This window comes from Tachypleus tridentatus, chromosome 11 (assembly GCF_004210375.1).
Source record: "Tachypleus tridentatus isolate NWPU-2018 chromosome 11, ASM421037v1, whole genome shotgun sequence".
Lineage (NCBI taxonomy): Eukaryota > Metazoa > Arthropoda > Merostomata > Xiphosura > Limulidae > Tachypleus > Tachypleus tridentatus.
The window spans coordinates 57917079-57934910 of record NC_134835.1 but is presented as its reverse complement, the minus strand read 5'-3'; the positions used below and the strand labels follow the sequence as shown (position 1 = coordinate 57934910).

Sequence of the window (17832 nt, the reverse complement as noted above, 5' to 3'; positions counted from 1 at the left end):
TTGAGTCGTCCTGACCTGTTCTTTGAATGAGCTCGGAAAGGACAACTTTTCAAAATTAATCACTAAATCTACTGGTTTACAGATCGATATTTTAATTTATTCACTTTTGCGTTTCGCGAACACAGTTAAAAGAATGGCAGAGTGACGCTGACTAGTAGCGAAATCATACGTACATCGCTATCAAATCCTTTCTTCGGTATAACACAAAAAACAAAGAAACGAACTACGCATCGCATTTTCTCTATCAGAAGGGGTTTCCACGTTCTATGTACAGGGAAAATAGTGAGCGCCAAGTGTACAATTGTAATTTTACCGTCGATTTATAAAATCCGTGTGAAAATGTATCAGACGATTTCACAATTTTTATTCGCTATTTTGTTAGGAAGTATAACAAATATGGAAAATCCAATATTACGTGCCTCAATGTAAACGTGTTAAAATTTCGTGTTCTTTCAGAACCGTTAAAGAGTATTCACATACACGTGAATATCTGACAAAGGCATAAGATATATATTTCATAAAATTATACCGAATTCTAACACAAATACTTCCCCACCCACTACTCAGTAGTATTAATATTTAAAACTTTTAATACCTCCATGTGATCCTCCTGTGTTTACATATACTACCAATCGAGTGAACACGGAATCTTGAGGAAGATACAAGGTCTATCCCGTATAAAACTAGGGTTATCATGTGACGGAGAGTTCTCGATTTATTTATCATTTAAAAGAAGCCTAAACGGGAAATATAAAAGATATTTTCTTTCAAAATAAGTACCCTAAACGTGATCAACTTGAAGAGAAATAACTAAAGACATAACGTTATCTTTCTTGAAAATTTTTGCTTAATATATGGTAAATAAATATTAAGAAGTGTGTAATTTTTCTGACTAGTGAACGTTATTCAACGAAGGTTAAAGATTAGTTACCCTACCATACTATTACTCTATATTCTAACAATAATGAGATCAATTTGGTCTGTAGAATTTAATGTTATAGGAACGTGCTTAGAGGAGTGTCAATAATATCACGTTTCCCAATAAATACGCTTTGTATCCATAGTTAGGTGCATTCTCAAGAAACGTTAATAGCTTGGAATAGCGTACAGATTCCGTCGCTCGACCAGCTTACGAAGTGGCGTGGTTTCGGAAAAAACCGCAACGACAATCCTCGCCTTTTGAACTTTTTAACCATTACAGTTTTACAATCAAAGAGTGGGCTGTTGGTGTTGTTGAGTAGCTACCCACCCTCTTGCCTATCACTGCTAAGATGATACACGGGGTACAGTCGATAACCATATTGTAGCGGTGTGCGAAAAGAATCCTAACCAAAGCAAGGTGTAAAGAAACACCATGGAATTCGACAACTTCGCTGATACAAAATTTTACAAATTGGAAGAAGAGTTTTTTGCGACTTATAAATTAAAAAAAGAACTTTTATTTCACTTACTAACGAAAGTAGGTTCCCAAATAAAGATGCTCCAGACGTTCAATATTTCCTCTTTTTCTTCGTCGTGCACAACAGGTGCGTTTTGATGATTGTGTATATTTCATACCTCCTTGATGGTATACAGCCCAAGTACTTCTCCCAAAACATTTTCGAGCAGAAATATATCGGCCAAAACATCATTCGACAGAACTCGTAAAGTTCCCGATATTTAATATATTTCGAAGTTCTTTTATTTCAAAAGGGCGTTTCAAGAAACTCGTTTAATTTTTTTTGTCAAAATCGTGTTTTATTGCCAGTACTGAAATGTTGTAAGGAAAGTGAAGTTTTCGTTTTAACTTGCCGTCGTTGAAATACCCCATACGGAATGTATATCTTTTATCGATTTTCAAGAAACATTCAAAACCATTTGCACTACGAGATCATTTTCTTCATGTTAAATAAGCCGTGATACACTTTCTTCTTCCACACTGGAATTTCTAATGTGTAAAAGTTTACCTTTGAATCAGATTCCAGTTACACGTCACATGCGAAAAGTAAATTCTGCATCTCGTAGAAACGACAGATTATTAAATGTTCATATTTTTTGTTGTTTTTCTCTAAAGTAAAAACACAGTGTGGGGGACATTGTTTTTCGTTTTGTTTCTAAAAGAAAGAGAGAACTTAAAAGCTGGACGAAACTACGAAAAGTCTATTTAAAAGTTTCTCAAACTGCACTTCACTGTTGGTGAGACGTTGATCCTTGAGTAGTTTCCTTTTGAGCCAGAATGCTCAAAGAATTGTATTTGATATATAGTATAGCATGAGGTGAGATTCAAATCCTCGGAGCCAGTTGTTTTAGTTCAAAGAATTTACGAAATTTCTTTAATAGCGGTTCTGATATTGTGTTTTTGTTCTGTAGGACGTTAAAGACGAACGTTTAAAGGATAAATGAACATTGTAAATTTCTTTCAGACAATTTTTGGAACACAAGCCGAGATAGCTCAGTTGGGAGAGCGTTAGACTGAAGATCTAAAGGTCCCTGGTTCGATCCCGGGTCTCGGCGATGTATGTAGATTCTTTTAGGTTGATTTAGTCGTCCTGACCTGTTCTTTGAATGAGCTCGGAAAGGACAACTTTTCAAAATTAATCACTAAATCTACTGGTTTACAGATCGATATTTTAATTTATTCACTTTTGCGTTTCGCGAACACAGTTAAAAGAATGGCAGAGTGACGCTGACTAGTAGCGAAATCATACGTACATCGCTATCAAATCCTTTCTTCGGTATAACACAAAAAACAAAGAAACGAACTACGCATCGCATTTTCTCTATCAGAAGGGGTTTCCATGTTCTATGTACAGGGGAAAATAGTGAACGCCAAGTGTACAATTGTAAATTTACCGTCGATTTATAATATCCGTGTGAAAATGTATCAGACGATTTCACAATTTTTTTTCGCTATTTTGTTAGGAAGTATAACAAATATGGAAAATCCAATATCACGTGCTTCAATGTAAACGTGTTAAAAAATTTCGTGTTCTTTCAGAACCGTTAAAGAGTATTCACATACACGTGAATATCTGACAAAGGCATAAGATATATATTTCATAAAATTATACCGAATTCTAACACAAATACTTCCCCACCCACTACTCAGTAGTATTAATATTTAAAACTTTTAATACCTCCATGTGATCCTCCTGTGTTTACATATACTACCAATCGAGTGAACACGGAATCTTGAGGAAGATACAAGGTCTATCCCGTATAAAACTAGGGTTATCATGTGACGGAGAGTTCTCGATTTATTTATCATTTAAAAGAAGCCTAAACGGGAAATATAAAAGATATTTTCTTTCAAAATAAGTACCCTAAACGTGATCAACTTGAAGAGAAATAACTAAAGACATAACGTTATCTTTCTTGAAAATTTTTGCTTAATATATGGTAAATAAATATTAAGAAGTGTGTAATTTTTCTGACTAGTGAACGTTATTCAACGAAGGTTAAAGATTAGTTACCCTACCATACTATTACTCTATATTCTAACAATAATGAGATCAATTTGGTCTGTAGAATTTAATGTTATAGGAACGTGCTTAGAGGAGTGTCAATAATATCACGTTTCCCAATAAATACGCTTTGTATCCATAGTTAGGTGCATTCTCAAGAAACGTTAATAGCTTGGAATAGCGTACAGATTCCGTCGCTCGACCAGCTTACGAAGTGGCGTGGTTTCGGAAAAACCGCAACGACAATCCTCGCCTTTTGAACTTTTTAACCATTACAGTTTTACAATCAAAGAGTGGGCTGTTGGTGTTGTTGAGTAGCTACCCACCCTCTTGCCTATCACTGCTAAGATGATACACGGGGTACAGTCGATAACCATATTGTAGCGGTGTGCGAAAAGAATCCTAACCAAAGCAAGGTGTAAAGAAACACCATGGAATTCGACAACTTCGCTGATACAAAATTTTACAAATTGGAAGAAGAGTTTTTGCGACTTATAAATTAAAAAAGAACTTTTATTTCACTTACTAACGAAAGTAGGTTCCCCAAATAAAGATGCTCCAGACGTTCAATATTTCCTCTTTTTCTTCGTCGTGCACAACAGGTGCGTTTTGATGATTGTGTATATTTCATACCTCCTTGATGGTATACAGCCCAAGTACTTCTCCCAAAACATTTTCGAGCAGAAATATATCGGCCAAAACATCATTCGACAGAACTCGTAAAGTTCCCGATATTTAATATATTTCGAAGTTCTTTTATTTCAAAAGGGCGTTTCAAGAAACTCGTTTAATTTTTTTTGTCAAAATCGTGTTTTATTGCCAGTACTGAAATGTTGTAAGGAAAGTGAAGTTTTCGTTTTAACTTGCCGTCGTTGAAATACCCCATACGGAATGTATATCTTTTATCGATTTTCAAGAAACATTCAAAACCATTTGCACTACGAGATCATTTTCTTCATGTTAAATAAGCCGTGATACACTTTCTTCTTCCACACTGGAATTTCTAATGTGTAAAAGTTTACCTTTGAATCAGATTCCAGTTACACGTCACATGCGAAAAGTAAATTCTGCATCTCGTAGAAACGACAGATTATTAAATGTTCATATTTTTTGTTGTTTTTCTCTAAAGTAAAAACACAGTGTGGGGGACATTGTTTTTTCGTTTTGTTTCTAAAAGAAAGAGAGAACTTAAAAGCTGGACGAAACTACGAAAAGTCTATTTAAAAGTTTCTCAAACTGCACTTCACTGTTGGTGAGACGTTGATCCTTGAGTAGTTTCCTTTTGAGCCAGAATGCTCAAAGAATTGTATTTGATATATAGTATAGCATGAGGTGAGATTCAAATCCTCGGAGCCAGTTGTTTTAGTTCAAAGAATTTACGAAATTTCTTTAATAGCGGTTCTGATATTGTGTTTTTGTTCTGTAGGACGTTAAAGACGAACGTTTAAAGGATAAATGAACATTGTAAATTTCTTTCAGACAATTTTTGGAACACAAGCCGAGATAGCTCAGTTGGGAGAGCGTTAGACTGAAGATCTAAAGGTCCCTGGTTCGATCCCGGGTCTCGGCGATGTATGTAGATTCTTTTAGGTTGATTTAGTCGTCCTGACCTGTTCTTTGAATGAGCTCGGAAAGGACAACTTTTCAAAATTAATCACTAAATCTACTGGTTTACAGATCGATATTTTAATTTATTCACTTTTGCGTTTCGCGAACACAGTTAAAAGCATGGCAAAGTGACGCTGACTAGTAGTGAAATCATACGTACATCGCTATCAAATCCTTTCTTCGGTATAACACAAAAAACAAAGAAACGAACTACGCATCGCATTTTCTCTATCAGAAGGGGTTTCCATGTTCTATGTACAGGGGAAAATAGTGAACGCCAAGTGTACAATTGTAAATTTACCGTCGATTTATAATATCCGTGTGAAAATGTATCAGACGATTTCACAATTTTTTTTCGCTATTTTGTTAGGAAGTATAACAAATATGGAAAATCCAATATCACGTGCTTCAATGTAAACGTGTTAAAAAATTTCGTGTTCTTTCAGAACCGTTAAAGAGTATTCACATACACGTGAATATCTGACAAAGGCATAAGATATATATTTCATAAAATTATACCGAATTCTAACACAAATACTTCCCCACCCACTACTCAGTAGTATTAATATTTAAAACTTTTAATACCTCCATGTGATCCTCCTGTGTTTACATATACTACCAATCGAGTGAACACGGAATCTTGAGGAAGATACAAGGTCTATCCCGTATAAAACTAGGGTTATCATGTGACGGAGAGTTCTCGATTTATTTATCATTTAAAAGAAGCCTAAACGGGAAATATAAAAGATATTTTCTTTCAAAATAAGTACCCTAAACGTGATCAACTTGAAGAGAAATAACTAAAGACATAACGTTATCTTTCTTGAAAATTTTTGCTTAATATATGGTAAATAAATATTAAGAAGTGTGTAATTTTTCTGACTAGTGAACGTTATTCAACGAAGGTTAAAGATTAGTTACCCTACCATACTATTACTCTATATTCTAACAATAATGAGATCAATTTGGTCTGTAGAATTTAATGTTATAGGAACGTGCTTAGAGGAGTGTCAATAATATCACGTTTCCCAATAAATACGCTTTGTATCCATAGTTAGGTGCATTCTCAAGAAACGTTAATAGCTTGGAATAGCGTACAGATTCCGTCGCTCGACCAGCTTACGAAGTGGCGTGGTTTCGGAAAAAACCGCAACGACAATCCTCGCCTTTTGAACTTTTTAACCATTACAGTTTTACAATCAAAGAGTGGGCTGTTGGTGTTGTTGAGTAGCTACCCACCCTCTTGCCTATCACTGCTAAGATGATACACGGGGTACAGTCGATAACCATATTGTAGCGGTGTGCGAAAAGAATCCTAACCAAAGCAAGGTGTAAAGAAACACCATGGAATTCGACAACTTCGCTGATACAAAATTTTACAAATTGGAAGAAGAGTTTTTGCGACTTATAAATTAAAAAAGAACTTTTATTTCACTTACTAACGAAAGTAGGTTCCCCAAATAAAGATGCTCCAGACGTTCAATATTTCCTCTTTTTCTTCGTCGTGCACAACAGGTGCGTTTTGATGATTGTGTATATTTCATACCTCCTTGATGGTATACAGCCCAAGTACTTCTCCCAAAACATTTTCGAGCAGAAATATATCGGCCAAAACATCATTCGACAGAACTCGTAAAGTTCCCGATATTTAATATATTTCGAAGTTCTTTTATTTCAAAAGGGCGTTTCAAGAAACTCGTTTAATTTTTTTTGTCAAAATCGTGTTTTATTGCCAGTACTGAAATGTTGTAAGGAAAGTGAAGTTTTCGTTTTAACTTGCCGTCGTTGAAATACCCCATACGGAATGTATATCTTTTATCGATTTTCAAGAAACATTCAAAACCATTTGCACTACGAGATCATTTTCTTCATGTTAAATAAGCCGTGATACACTTTCTTCTTCCACACTGGAATTTCTAATGTGTAAAAGTTTACCTTTGAATCAGATTCCAGTTACACGTTACATGCGAAAAGTAAATTCTGCATCTCGTAGAAACGACAGATTATTAAATGTTCATATTTTTTGTTGTTTTTCTCTAAAGTAAAAACACAGTGTGGGGGACATTGTTTTCGTTTTGTTTCTAAAAGAAAGAGAGAACTTAAAAGCTGGACGAAACTACGAAAAGTCTATTTAAAAGTTTCTCAAACTGCACTTCACTGTTGGTGAGACGTTGATCCTTGAGTAGTTTCCTTTTGAGCCAGAATGCTCAAAGAATTGTATTTGATATATAGTATAGCATGAGGTGAGATTCAAATCCTCGGAGCCAGTTGTTTTAGTTCAAAGAATTTACGAAATTTCTTTAATAGCGGTTCTGATATTGTGTTTTTGTTCTGTAGGACGTTAAAGACGAACGTTTAAAGGATAAATGAACATTGTAAATTTCTTTCAGACAATTTTTGGAACACAAGCCGAGATAGCTCAGTTGGGAGAGCGTTAGACTGAAGATCTAAAGGTCCCTGGTTCGATCCCGGTCTCGGCGATGTATGTAGATTCTTTTAGGTTGATTTAGTCGTCCTGACCTGTTCTTTGAATGAGCTCGGAAAGGACAACTTTTCAAAATTAATCACTAAATCTACTGGTTTACAGATCGATATTTTAATTTATTCACTTTTGCGTTTCGCGAACACAGTTAAAAGAATGGCAGAGTGACGCTGACTAGTAGCGAAATCATACGTACATCGCTATCAAATCCTTTCTTCGGTATAACACAAAAAACAAAGAAACGAACTACGCATCGCATTTTCTCTATCAGAAGGGGTTTCCACGTTCTATGTATAGGAAAAAATAGTGAGCGCCAAGTGTACAATTGTAATTTTACCGTCGATTTATAAAATCCGTGTGAAAATGTATCAGACGATTTCACAATTTTTATTCGCTATTTTGTTAGGAAGTATAACAAATATGGAAAATCCAATATTACGTGCCTCAATGTAAACGTGTTAAAAATTTCGTGTTCTTTCAGAACCGTTAAAGAGTATTCACATACACGTGAATATCTGACAAAGGCATAAGATATATATTTCATAAAATTATACCGAATTCTAACACAAATACTTCCCCACCCACTACTCAGTAGTATTAATATTTAAAACTTTTAATACCTCCATGTGATCCTCCTGTGTTTACATATACTACCAGTCGAGTGAACACGGAATCTTGAGGAAGATACAAGGTCTATCCCGTATAAAACTAGGGTTATCATGTGACGGAGAGTTCTCGATTTATTTATCATTTAAAAGAAGCCTAAACGGGAAATATAAAAGATATTTTCTTTCAAAATAAGTACCCTAAACGTGATCAACTTGAAGAGAAATAACTAAAGACATAACGTTATCTTTCTTGAAAATTTTTGCTTAATATATGGTAAATAAATATTAAGAAGTGTGTAATTTTTCTGACTAGTGAACGTTATTCAACGAAGGTTAAAGATTAGTTACCCTACCATACTATTACTCTATATTCTAACAATAATGAGATCAATTTGGTCTGTAGAATTTAATGTTATAGGAACGTGCTTAGAGGAGTGTCAATAATATCACGTTTCCCAATAAATACGCTTTGTATCCATAGTTAGGTGCATTCTCAAGAAACGTTAATAGCTTGGAATAGCGTACAGATTCCGTCGCTCGACCAGCTTACGAAGTGGCGTGGTTTCGGAAAAACCGCAACGACAATCCTCGCCTTTTGAACTTTTTAACCATTACAGTTTTACAATCAAAGAGTGGGCTGTTGGTGTTGTTGAGTAGCTACCCACCCTCTTGCCTATCACTGCTAAGATGATACACGGGGTACAGTCGATAACCATATTGTAGCGGTGTGCGAAAAGAATCCTAACCAAAGCAAGGTGTAAAGAAACACCATGGAATTCGACAACTTCGCTGATACAAAATTTTACAAATTGGAAGAAGAGTTTTTTGCGACTTATAAATTAAAAAAAGAACTTTTATTTCACTTACTAACGAAAGTAGGTTCCCCAAATAAAGATGCTCCAGACGTTCAATATTTCCTCTTTTTCTTCGTCGTGCACAACAGGTGCGTTTTGATGATTGTGTATATTTCATACCTCCTTGATGGTATACAGCCCAAGTACTTCTCCCAAAACATTTTCGAGCAGAAATATATCGGCCAAAACATCATTCGACAGAACTCGTAAAGTTCCCGATATTTAATATATTTCGAAGTTCTTTTATTTCAAAAGGGCGTTTCAAGAAACTCGTTTAATTTTTTTTTGTCAAAATCGTGTTTTATTGCCAGTACTGAAATGTTGTAAGGAAAGTGAAGTTTTCGTTTTAACTTGCCGTCGTTGAAATACCCCATACGGAATGTATATCTTTTATCGATTTTCAAGAAACATTCAAAACCATTTGCACTACGAGATCATTTTCTTCATGTTAAATAAGCCGTGATACACTTTCTTCTTCCACACTGGAATTTCTAATGTGTAAAAGTTTACCTTTGAATCAGATTCCAGTTACACGTTACATGCGAAAAGTAAATTCTGCATCTCGTAGAAACGACAGATTATTAAATGTTCATATTTTTTGTTGTTTTTCTCTAAAGTAAAAACACAGTGTGGGGGACATTGTTTCTCGTTTTGTTTCTAAAAGAAAGAGAGAACTTAAAAGCTGGACGAAACTACGAAAAGTCTATTTAAAAGTTTCTCAAACTGCACTTCACTGTTGGTGAGACGTTGATCCTTGAGTAGTTTCCTTTTGAGCCAGAATGCTCAAAGAATTGTATTTGATATATAGTATAGCATGAGGTGAGATTCAAATCCTCGGAGCCAGTTGTTTTAGTTCAAAGAATTTACGAAATTTCTTTAATAGCGGTTCTGATATTGTGTTTTTGTTCTGTAGGACGTTAAAGACGAACGTTTAAAGGATAAATGAACATTGTAAATTTCTTTCAGACAATTTTGGAACACAAGCCGAGATAGCTCAGTTGGGAGAGCGTTAGACTGAAGATCTAAAGGTCCCTGGTTCGATCCCGGGTCTCGGCGATGTATGTAGATTCTTTTAGGTTGATTTAGTCGTCCTGACCTGTTCTTTGAATGAGCTCGGAAAGGACAACTTTTCAAAATTAATCACTAAATCTACTGGTTTACAGATCGATATTTTAATTTATTCACTTTTGCGTTTCGCGAACACAGTTAAAAGAATGGCAGAGTGACGCTGACTAGTAGCGAAATCATACGTACATCGCTATCAAATCCTTTCTTCGGTATAACACAAAAAACAAAGAAACGAACTACGCATCGCATTTTCTCTATCAGAAGGGGTTTCCACGTTCTATGTACAGGGAAAATAGTGAACGCCAAGTGTACAATTGTAAATTTACCGTCGATTTATAAAATCCGTGTGAAAATGTATCAGACGATTTCACAATTTTTATTCGCTATTTTGTTAGGAAGTATAACAAATATGGAAAATCCAATATTACGTGCCTCAATGTAAACGTGTTAAAATTTCGTGTTCTTTCAGAACCGTTAAAGAGTATTCACATACACGTGAATATCTGACAAAGGCATAAGATATATATTTCATAAAATTATACCGAATTCTAACACAAATACTTCCCCACCCACTACTCAGTAGTATTAATATTTAAAACTTTTAATACCTCCATGTGATCCTCCTGTGTTTACATATACTACCAGTCGAGTGAACACGGAATCTTGAGGAAGATACAAGGTCTATCCCGTATAAAACTAGGGTTATCATGTGACGGAGAGTTCTCGATTTATTTATCATTTAAAAGAAGCCTAAACGGGAAATATAAAAGATATTTTCTTTCAAAATAAGTACCCTAAACGTGATCAACTTGAAGAGAAATAACTAAAGACATAACGTTATCTTTCTTGAAAATTTTTGCTTAATATATGGTAAATAAATATTAAGAAGTGTGTAATTTTTCTGACTAGTGAACGTTATTCAACGAAGGTTAAAGATTAGTTACCCTACCATACTATTACTCTATATTCTAACAATAATGAGATCAATTTGGTCTGTAGAATTTAATGTTATAGGAACGTGCTTAGAGGAGTGTCAATAATATCACGTTTCCCAATAAATACGCTTTGTATCCATAGTTAGGTGCATTCTCAAGAAACGTTAATAGCTTGGAATAGCGTACAGATTCCGTCGCTCGACCAGCTTACGAAGTGGCGTGGTTTCGGAAAAAACCGCAACGACAATCCTCGCCTTTTGAACTTTTTAACCATTACAGTTTTACAATCAAAGAGTGGGCTGTTGGTGTTGTTGAGTAGCTACCCACCCTCTTGCCTATCACTGCTAAGATGATACACGGGGTACAGTCGATAACCATATTGTAGCGGTGTGCGAAAAGAATCCTAACCAAAGCAAGGTGTAAAGAAACACCATGGAATTCGACAACTTCGCTGATACAAAATTTTACAAATTGGAAGAAGAGTTTTTGCGACTTATAAATTAAAAAAAGAACTTTTATTTCACTTACTAACGAAAGTAGGTTCCCCAAATAAAGATGCTCCAGACGTTCAATATTTCCTCTTTTTCTTCGTCGTGCACAACAGGTGCGTTTTGATGATTGTGTATATTTCATACCTCCTTGATGGTATACAGCCCAAGTACTTCTCCCAAAACATTTTCGAGCAGAAATATATCGGCCAAAACATCATTCGACAGAACTCGTAAAGTTCCCGATATTTAATATATTTCGAAGTTCTTTTATTTCAAAAGGGCGTTTCAAGAAACTCGTTTAATTTTTTTTGTCAAAATCGTGTTTTATTGCCAGTACTGAAATGTTGTAAGGAAAGTGAAGTTTTCGTTTTAACTTGCCGTCGTTGAAATACCCCATACGGAATGTATATCTTTTATCGATTTTCAAGAAACATTCAAAACCATTTGCACTACGAGATCATTTTCTTCATGTTAAATAAGCCGTGATACACTTTCTTCTTCCACACTGGAATTTCTAATGTGTAAAAGTTTACCTTTGAATCAGATTCCAGTTACACGTTACATGCGAAAAGTAAATTCTGCATCTCGTAGAAACGACAGATTATTAAATGTTCATATTTTTTGTTGTTTTTCTCTAAAGTAAAACACAGTGTGGGGACATTGTTTTCGTTTTGTTTCTAAAAGAAAGAGAGAACTTAAAAGCTGGACGAAACTACGAAAAGTCTATTTAAAAGTTTCTCAAACTGCACTTCACTGTTGGTGAGACGTTGATCCTTGAGTAGTTTCCTTTTGAGCCAGAATGCTCAAAGAATTGTATTTGATATATAGTATAGCATGAGGTGAGATTCAAATCCTCGGAGCCAGTTGTTTTAGTTCAAAGAATTTACGAAATTTCTTTAATAGCGGTTCTGATATTGTGTTTTTGTTCTGTAGGACGTTAAAGACGAACGTTTAAAGGATAAATGAACATTGTAAATTTCTTTCAGACAATTTTGGAACACAAGCCGAGATAGCTCAGTTGGGAGAGCGTTAGACTGAAGATCTAAAGGTCCCTGGTTCGATCCCGGGTCTCGGCGATGTATGTAGATTCTTTTAGGTTGATTTAGTCGTCCTGACCTGTTCTTTGAATGAGCTCGGAAAGGACAACTTTTCAAAATTAATCACTAAATCTACTGGTTTACAGATCGATATTTTAATTTATTCACTTTTGCGTTTCGCGAACACAGTTAAAAGCATGGCAGAGTGACGCTGACTAGTAGTGAAATCATACGTACATCGCTATCAAATCCTTTCTTCGGTATAACACAAAAAACAAAGAAACGAACTACGCATCGCATTTTCTCTATCAGAAATGGTTTCCACGTTCTATGTACAGAAGAAAATAGTGAGCGCCAAGTGTACAATTGTAATTTTACCGTCGATTTATAAAATCTGTGTGAAAATGTATCAGACGATTTCACAATTTTTATTCGCTATTTTGTTAGGAAGTATAACAAATATGGAAAATCCAATATTACGTGCCTCAATGTAAACGTGTTAAAAATTTCGTGTTCTTTCAGAACCGTTAAAGAGTATTCACATACACGTGAATATCTGACAAAGGCATAAGATATATATTTCATAAAATTATACCGAATTCTAACACAAATACTTCCCCACCCACTACTCAGTAGTATTAATATTTAAAACTTTTAATACCTCCATGTGATCCTCCTGTGTTTACATATACTACCAGTCGAGTGAACACGGAATCTTGAGGAAGATACAAGGTCTATCCCGTATAAAACTAGGGTTATCATGTGACGGAGAGTTCTCGATTTATTTATCATTTAAAAGAAGCCTAAACGGGAAATATAAAAGATATTTTCTTTCAAAATAAGTACCCTAAACGTGATCAACTTGAAGAGAAATAACTAAAGACATAACGTTATCTTTCTTGAAAATTTTTGCTTAATATATGGTAAATAAATATTAAGAAGTGTGTAATTTTTCTGACTAGTGAACGTTATTCAACGAAGGTTAAAGATTAGTTACCCTACCATACTATTACTCTATATTCTAACAATAATGAGATCAATTTGGTCTGTAGAATTTAATGTTATAGGAACGTGCTTAGAGGAGTGTCAATAATATCACGTTTCCCAATAAATACGCTTTGTATCCATAGTTAGGTGCATTCTCAAGAAACGTTAATAGCTTGGAATAGCGTACAGATTCCGTCGCTCGACCAGCTTACGAAGTGGCGTGGTTTCGGAAAAACCGCAACGACAATCCTCGCCTTTTGAACTTTTTAACCATTACAGTTTTACAATCAAAGAGTGGGCTGTTGGTGTTGTTGAGTAGCTACCCACCCTCTTGCCTATCACTGCTAAGATGATACACGGGGTACAGTCGATAACCATATTGTAGCGGTGTGCGAAAAGAATCCTAACCAAAGCAAGGTGTAAAGAAACACCATGGAATTCGACAACTTCGCTGATACAAAATTTTACAAATTGGAAGAAGAGTTTTTGCGACTTATAAATTAAAAAAAGAACTTTTATTTCACTTACTAACGAAAGTAGGTTCCCCAAATAAAGATGCTCCAGACGTTCAATATTTCCTCTTTTTCTTCGTCGTGCACAACAGGTGCGTTTTGATGATTGTGTATATTTCATACCTCCTTGATGGTATACAGCCCAAGTACTTCTCCCAAAACATTTTCGAGCAGAAATATATCGGCCAAAACATCATTCGACAGAACTCGTAAAGTTCCCGATATTTAATATATTTCGAAGTTCTTTTATTTCAAAAGGGCGTTTCAAGAAACTCGTTTAATTTTTTTTGTCAAAATCGTGTTTTATTGCCAGTACTGAAATGTTGTAAGGAAAGTGAAGTTTTCGTTTTAACTTGCCGTCGTTGAAATACCCCATACGGAATGTATATCTTTTATCGATTTTCAAGAAACATTCAAAACCATTTGCACTACGAGATCATTTTCTTCATGTTAAATAAGCCGTGATACACTTTCTTCTTCCACACTGGAATTTCTAATGTGTAAAAGTTTACCTTTGAATCAGATTCCAGTTACACGTTACATGCGAAAAGAAAATTTTGCATCTGGTAAAAACGACAGTATTTTAAATGTTCATATTTTTTGTTGTTTTTTTCTAAAGTAAAAACACAGTGTGGGTTACATTGTTTTTCGTTTTGTTTCTAAAATAAAGAGATAAGTTAAAAGCTGGACGAAACTACGAAAAGTCCATTTAAAAGTTTCTCAAACTGCACTTCACTGTTGGTGAGACGTTGATCCTTAAGTAGTTTCCTTTTGAGCCAGAATGCTCAAAGAATTGTATTTGATATATAGTATAGCATGAGGTGAGATTCAAATCCTCGGAGCCAGTTGTTTTAGTTCAAAGAATTTAGGAAATTTCCTTAATAGAGGTTCTGATATTGTGTTTTTGTTCTGTAGGACGTTAAAGACGAACGTTTAAAGGAAAAATGAACATTGTAAATTTCTTTCAGACAATTTTTGGAACACAAGCCGAGATAGCTCAGTTGGGAGAGCGTTAGACTGAAGATCTAAAGGTCCCTGGTTCGATCCCGGGTCTCAGCGATGTATGTAGATTCTTTTAGGTTGATTGAGTCGTCGTGACCTGTTCTTTGAATGAGCTCGCAAAAAACAACTTTTCAAAATTAATCACTAAATCTATTGGTTTACAGATCGATATTTTAATTTATTCACTTTTGCGTTTCGCGAACACAGTTAAAAGAATGGCAGAGTGACGCTGACTAGTAGCGAAATCATACGTACATCGCTATCAAATCATTTCTTCGGTATAACACAAAAAACAAAGAAACGAACTACGCATCGCATTTTCTCTATCAGAAGGGGTTTCCACGTTCTATGTATAGGAAAAAATAGTGAGCGCCAAGTGTACAATTGTAATTTTACCGTCGATTTATAAAATCCGTGTGAAAATGTATCAGACGATTTCACAATTTTTATTCGCTATTTCGTTAGGAAGTATAACAAATATGGAAAATCCAATATTCCTTGCCTCAATGTAAACGTGTTAAAAATTTCGTGTTCTTTCAGAACCGTTAAAGAGTATTCACATACACGTGAATATCTGACAAAGGCATAAGATATATATTTCATAAAATTATACCGAATTCTAACACAAATACTTCCCCACCCACTACTCAGTAGTATTAATATTTAAAACTTTTAATACCTCCATGTGATCCTCCTGTGTTTACATATACTACCAGTCGAGTGAACACGGAATCTTGAGGAAGATACAAGGTCTGTCCCGTATAAAACTAGGGTTAACATGTGACGGAGTGTTCTCGATTTATTTATCATTTAAAAGAAGCCTAAACGGGAAATATAAAAGATATTTTCTTTCAAAATAAGTACCCTAAACGTGATCAACTTGAAGAGAAATAACTAAAGACATAACGTTATCTTTCTTGAAAATTTTTGCTTAATATATGGTAAATAAATATTAAGAAGTGTGTAATTTTTCTGACTAGTGAACGTTATTCAACGAAGGTTAAAGATTAGTTACCCTACCATACTATTACTCTATATTCTAACAATAATGAGATCAATTTGGTCTGTAGAATTTAATGTTATAGGAACGTGCTTAGAGGAGTGTCAATAATATCACGTTTCCCAATAAATACGCTTTGTATCCATAGTTAGGTGCATTCTCAAGAAACGTTAATAGCTTGGAATAGCGTACAGATTCCGTCGCTCGACCAGCTTACGAAGTGGCGTGGTTTCGGAAAAAACCGCAACGACAATCCTCGCCTTTTGAACTTTTTAACCATTACAGTTTTACAATCAAAGAGTGGGCTGTTGGTGTTGTTGAGTAGCTACCCACCCTCTTGCCTATCACTGCTAAGATGATACACGGGGTACAGTCGATAACCATATTGTAGCGGTGTGCGAAAAGAATCCTAACCAAAGCAAGGTGTAAAGAAACACCATGGAATTCGACAACTTCGCTGATACAAAATTTTACAAATTGGAAGAAGAGTTTTTGCGACTTATAAATTAAAAAAAGAACTTTTATTTCACTTACTAACGAAAGTAGGTTCCCCCAAATAAAGATGCTCCAGACGTTCAATATTTCCTCTTTTTCTTCGTCGTGCACAACACGTGCGTTTTGATGATTGTGTATATTTCATACCTCCTTGATGGTATACAGCCCACGTACTTCTCCCAAAACATTTTCGAGCAGAAATATATCGGCCAAAACATCATTCGACAGAACACGTAAAGTTCCCGATATTTAATATATTTCGAAGTTCTTTTATTTCAAAAGGGCGTTTCAAGAAACTCGTTTAATTTTTTTTGTCAAAATCGTGTTTTATTGCCAGTACTGAAATGTTGTAAGGAAAGTGAAGTTTTCGTTTTAACTCGCCGTCGATGAAATACCCCATACGGAATGTATATATTTTATCGATTTTCAAGAAACATTCAAAACCATTTGCACTACGAGATCATTTTCTTCATGTTAAATAAGCCGTGATACACTTTCTTCTTCCACACTGGAATTTCTAATGTGTAAAAGTTTACCTCTGAATCAGATTCCAGTTACACGTTACATGCGAAAAGAAAATTCTGCATCTGGTAGAAACGACAGAATATTAAATGTTCATATTTTTTGTTGTTTTTTTCTAAAGTAAAAACACAGTGTGGGTGACATTGTTTTTCGTTTTGTTTCTAAAATAAAGAGATAAGTTAAAAGCTGGACGAAACTACGAAAAGTCCATTTAAAAGTTTCTCAAACTGCACTTCACTGTTGGTGAGACGTTGATCCTTGAGTAGTTTCCTTTTGAGCCAGAATGCTCAAAGAATTGTATTTGATATATAGTATAGCATGAGGTGAGATTCAAATCCTCGGAGCCAGTTGTTTTAGTTCAAAGAATTTACGAAATTTCCTTAATAGAGGTTCTGATATTGTGTTTTTGTTCTGTAGGACGTTAAAGACGAACGTTTAAAGGAAAAATGAACATTGTAAATTTCTTTCAGACAATTTTTGGAACACAAGCCGAGATAGCTCAGTTGGGAGAGCGTTAGACTGAAGATCTAAAGGTCCCTGGTTCGATCCCGGGTCTCAGCGATGTATGTAGATTCTTTTAGGTTGATTGAGTCGTCGTGACCTGTTCTTTGAATGAGCTCGCAAAAAACAACTTTTCAAAATTAATCACTAAATCTATTGGTTTACAGATCGATATTTTAATTTATTCACTTTTGCGTTTCGCGAACACAGTTAAAAGAATGGCAGAGTGACGCTGACTAGTAGCGAAATCATACGTACATCGCTATCAAATCATTTCTTCGGTATAA

The 17832-nt window shown here is 35.0% G+C and overlaps 7 non-coding genes across 7 annotated transcripts; all 7 read left to right on the top strand.

The window, feature by feature from the left end:
- The first annotated feature begins 2420 nt into the window (after positions 1-2420).
- TRNAF-GAA (transfer RNA phenylalanine (anticodon GAA)) lies at positions 2421-2493 on the top strand. The gene has a single exon. It is a non-coding gene; the product is annotated as a tRNA-Phe (tRNA).
- Positions 2494-4940: 2447 nt separating this feature from the next.
- Positions 4941-5013, top strand: TRNAF-GAA (transfer RNA phenylalanine (anticodon GAA)). The gene has a single exon. It is a non-coding gene; the product is annotated as a tRNA-Phe (tRNA).
- Positions 5014-7459: 2446 nt separating this feature from the next.
- TRNAF-GAA (transfer RNA phenylalanine (anticodon GAA)) lies at positions 7460-7531 on the top strand. The gene has a single exon. It is a non-coding gene; the product is annotated as a tRNA-Phe (tRNA).
- Positions 7532-9978: 2447 nt separating this feature from the next.
- TRNAF-GAA (transfer RNA phenylalanine (anticodon GAA)) lies at positions 9979-10051 on the top strand. Its single transcript has one exon. It is a non-coding gene; the product is annotated as a tRNA-Phe (tRNA).
- Positions 10052-12492: 2441 nt separating this feature from the next.
- TRNAF-GAA (transfer RNA phenylalanine (anticodon GAA)) lies at positions 12493-12565 on the top strand. The gene has a single exon. It is a non-coding gene; the product is annotated as a tRNA-Phe (tRNA).
- A 2446-nt stretch (positions 12566-15011) lies between these two features.
- On the top strand, positions 15012-15084 carry TRNAF-GAA (transfer RNA phenylalanine (anticodon GAA)). The gene has a single exon. It is a non-coding gene; the product is annotated as a tRNA-Phe (tRNA).
- Positions 15085-17532: 2448 nt separating this feature from the next.
- On the top strand, positions 17533-17605 carry TRNAF-GAA (transfer RNA phenylalanine (anticodon GAA)). Its single transcript has one exon. It is a non-coding gene; the product is annotated as a tRNA-Phe (tRNA).
- The last annotated feature ends 227 nt before the right edge of the window (positions 17606-17832 follow it).